At 38.3% G+C, this 4,329-nt stretch overlaps 1 pseudogene; it reads left to right on the top strand.

Moving 5' to 3' along the window:
* The first annotated feature begins 2,649 nt into the window (after nucleotides 1–2,649).
* On the top strand, nucleotides 2,650–4,108 carry LOC135277813 (E3 ubiquitin-protein ligase TRIM38-like; annotated as a pseudogene).
* The last annotated feature ends 221 nt before the right edge of the window (nucleotides 4,109–4,329 follow it).

Raw genomic sequence — 4,329 nt, 5'->3', positions numbered from 1 at the left:
TAGGAAAATCCTAAATTTTTTTTTTATTTTATATTTATATAAATAATGACACAATTCTTTTAAAAGTTCCTTAACAATTTTAATTCTCCAGAAACATAGTTGTTAAAAGTAAATTCCTTTTATGAAATCAGTCCTGTTCTGTAACAATTTATGACGTGCTCTCTGGCAGATTGAAATACAGGGTCTAAGACATGCTTCAGCAGCTAAAAATGTAAAGGTGGCAATTTATAGCTTTCTTTTATTTAGAATGAATATTTGCTTAAGGAAGATAACATTTCTTTTCCAATTACGTTCTTCCTTAACATGTACTAACATGCTTACTAAAAAGATTTGTTCCTATACTATAACCTGTTAAGCATATAAATAATTTGTTGTTAACACGTGGGAAAAAGAGAAGGGTGAAATCAAATTAGCAAAGAGAAGGGCAGTGAGCTCACTACAGAAGAAGACCATGTGGTAGCCTTTCTACTACTGCATTAGTAGATGGTCTGATAACTTTCCTACGATGGCAATACATCGAGGTTTTTCCTACAATGGCAGTACATCATGGTTTTTCTTAGGCAACATTCATTGAACAGATAATTTACTTTTAAAAAAATAACGTTTTATTTTTTGATGGAGTTTGGGCCATCTCAAACCTTCACAAGGAATTCATAATTCTTATCACAGAATCCAAATAGCTGAGTTTGAATTCTGTATATGATACAGGATTGGGAGTGGTTTACAAGCCAGAGGCCATGTATTGAGTTTAGCTACCCCCTGATAAATTTGTGTTTGAGGAGTCAGCAAAATATATCAAAGTCTGACACTATTGGGCTATTCTGTAGAAATCTTTCCACTAAGTTTAAAGACCAGCTTCTAGAAGGTCAGTTGGGGTTGACCAGCACACAACATTTTCCGTATTTGCATTACTTTGGCTTTGTCACTTGAATATTGGCATGGAAGCCTGTGCTTTGCGGTTTAAGCATTTTGTTAGTTGCTTATTCCTCAATTTAAGCAGTAATCCTCTTTTGCTGACAGCTCTTTAGTTACTGTAGAAATGACTGTGTTGTCATAAACACAGCTTTAGGACTTCAGGTGGGAGGGGGAGAATCAGAGGGTGTTGAACAAAAAGCTCATGTTTCCACCCAAACACACCCACCTAAGTACTTGCAGAAGGCTCAGGGAAAACAGAAGCAGAATTCTTTTCCCTGTTCCACTTTTCAAAGTTCCTTATGTGGAATCAGATGCTTTTAATACATTTCAAAAGAGTCTTCCATGTAACCTCCAAAAATAAACAAACCACAATTCTGCTCCCCATTTCTCCCTCAATTTAATCATTTGTTCCAATTTTCCTACCTTTGAAATCAGATGATTCAGCTCCTCTTTCTGCCTTGGTAGTTCAGAATAATTCAAATTTCAGAAGCTAATGCTTGATTCTTCTGTTTTCCTTATTTTTATATTGTAATAGTCTTCATCTGTTTTCTATCCCTTAATTTCTTTTCTGATTTGGATCTCTTTTTAAAAATTTTTCATGAGGGCTATTCTCTCTTTTGTCTGTTTTCTCTTTTGTATAATTCTCACTCTCCCTTCATGCGCTGAGGAAATGAACCTTTTCTGCCATGAGTTCACACTCCTTTTTAAATTTTCCTCACCCATGTTCTACTTCCTGCTTTTAAGTTAGTAATAAGATATTATTTGAAGCATGGCTCAGATCTCATATTTTAAAAGAATTTCTCCACCTATACTGGCTTCTAGCAGACTCTACCTCAGCTATGTCCTAACTGCTTCTCTGACAGAACTTTGAGTTGCTTCCTTCCTCTTGTGGCTGGTTTTTATGGTTTTCCAATACAATATTGACAAAAGAGAATGGGCTTTGGGTCCACACCTGTATGGGTTTGAGTCTCAGCTCTGCCACAGCTGCATGATCATGAGCAGATTACTTTGCATCTGGATTTCCTTACCTATAAACTGGCAATAATTTTATAGAAGACTTTAGAAATGATTAAGAGAGTATAGAGCATAGACTGAGAGTCATACTGAGTGCTCAGTGTTATATGCATATTTTTTCAGTCTTCAAAAAATTTGGCATTTTGCTGCTAAAGAGATTACCAGGAGATCAGAGTGGCGTGTAGAACAGTTTCCAAGAGAAAAGTCTTACATAGCATGGTCTGTTCTTCGTCTTTTTTTCACCTATCAGACACACATCCATTTGGGCTTTTTTGTATTAAAATTATGAAATATTCAAACATAAAAGTATAACAAAACAATAAATGTCTATGATCATCCGTGCTTAGCTTGAACAAATCTTAGCATGCTGTCATAATCATATCAGATATTAATGGTTCAGAAATAAACTATTTTAGATTTGGTTAAAACCTTTTGTGTCTCTTCTTTAATATCATTTATCTCTCTTCCTTTATGGAGATGTAACCATGCTGAATTTGCTCTTGATCGTTCTTATTCATATATTTTTACTTTTACTGTACCTGTATATATCTACATAAAACATGACTTTGTTCTGCATTTTTAAACGACATATATGTAATATACTGTATATATTTTACAACTTGCAATTTTTTTTAGCATTTTATTGGATTTATCACATGTGCCATATCATGTTGCTCTGTTTTCTGCATTTCTGTTGCAGCATAGTTTGCCATTGTATGAATGTGTTACAGTAATAGTGCAATTGGAAAACTAAGTGGAGTGGATGATTCTAATCTAACCCAAGGACAAAATCTGATCAACCCCAGTGATGAACTCAGCACAGTGGCTTGCTTCAGTGATACCTTGGGATACCAGGAACAGCTCCACCTGTTCTGCGAAGATGAGGGGCAGCTCATCTGTGGCACTGTGAGACGGCATCGCAGCACAAAAGGCACACCACAGCTCTTGTTGAAGACATATGCCAGGGCTACAAGGAAAAACTCCAGAAAGCTGTGACAAAATTGACGCAACTTGAAGAGGAATGTACGGAGCAGAAGGTGTTCACGGCAATGCACATAACTAAATGGAAAATAAGTACGGAGTTTATTTGGGCCAAGTTTGAGGACTGCAACTCAAGAGCATAGATTCAAATTGCCCAGATTATACACTCCCACTGCGTGAGTTTAGACACCAATAATGGAAATTGCAATTTTATATCTCCTCATGAGAAGATACGCATTCAGAGACAAAAATATGGAATTTGACTTTAAGAATCTCCAGAGTTTACTGCATGAGTAGCAGAAGTCTTATCTCTGGAGACAGGAGAAGGAAGAACAGACTCTTGAGTAGACTGAGGGACCATGGGGCCGGTCTGAGGCTGAACTGAAGAGCCACATCCTGGAACTGGAGGAAAAACATCAGGGCTCAGCCCCAAAATTGCTGCAGAATGTGAATGACACTGTGAGCAGGAGTTGGGCTGTGACGCTGGGAACATCGGAGGTCTTCTCCTTGGAGCTTCACACTATGTGCAGCGTTTCTGAGCTTTACTTTGATGTGAAGAAATGTTAAGGAGCCGTCAAGAGATGGGGTTTTGCCATGTTGCTCAGACTAGTTTCGAACTCTTGGACTCAAGTGTTCTACCTGCCTCAGCCTCCGACAGTGTTGGGATTACAGTCAATGTGACTCTGGATCCAGATACAGCTCATAGTGAATGAATTCTGTCCGAAGATCGGAGACAAGTGACTTGTGGATATCCCCAGGACCATCACGGCGCCCCTTCCAGGAGATTTAGTGCCTTTCCCTGTGTCCTGAGTGGTGAGGGCTTCACCTCTCAGGAAGGCGCTACTTCCAAATGGATGTTGGAGAAGGAACAGGGTGGGATTTAGGAGTTTGTATAGAAACTGTGCAGAGGGGCACTGGCAGGAAGCCAGAGCCTCAATCTGGATCTGGACCCTCAGACTTTGCAACAAGAAAGGCTATGTAGCCCTTATGTCTCCCTTAACTTCCCTTCATCTGTGTGAGTGGATCTTGGTTGTGGGAGAGTTTCTGGACTCTGAGGCTGGAGTTGTATCCTTTTACAACATGAGTTATTGGCTACCACATCTTCACCTTCTCAAAGGCTTCCTTCTCTGACATTCTCTGGCCCTATTTCCAGGTTTATCAATATTCTCCTTTGTTCCTGACTCCTCTAGATGGGTAAGGAAAAGAGCAAATTCTCATTGGTTTAACTAGCACAGAGCATATAATGTAAATCCCATAAGGGACCAAAAAAAAAAAAAAAAAAAAAAAAAAGAAGAATACATGCAAAATAGCCTGTATCTGGCTTTTTAGAATATGACTAATAAATGGCTCTTGTGAGCGTTTCGTTAAAGGGTTTAAAGATGAATCTACCTAATTTCACTGCTTAAAGAAATGTATACA

Source organism: Aotus nancymaae, unplaced genomic scaffold (genome assembly GCF_030222135.1).
Source record: "Aotus nancymaae isolate 86718 unplaced genomic scaffold, 86718_ANA_hifiasm-v0.15.2.pri h1tg000033l, whole genome shotgun sequence".
Taxonomy (NCBI): Eukaryota; Metazoa; Chordata; class Mammalia; order Primates; family Aotidae; genus Aotus; species Aotus nancymaae.
This window is presented reverse-complemented; position numbering and strand designations above follow the sequence as displayed.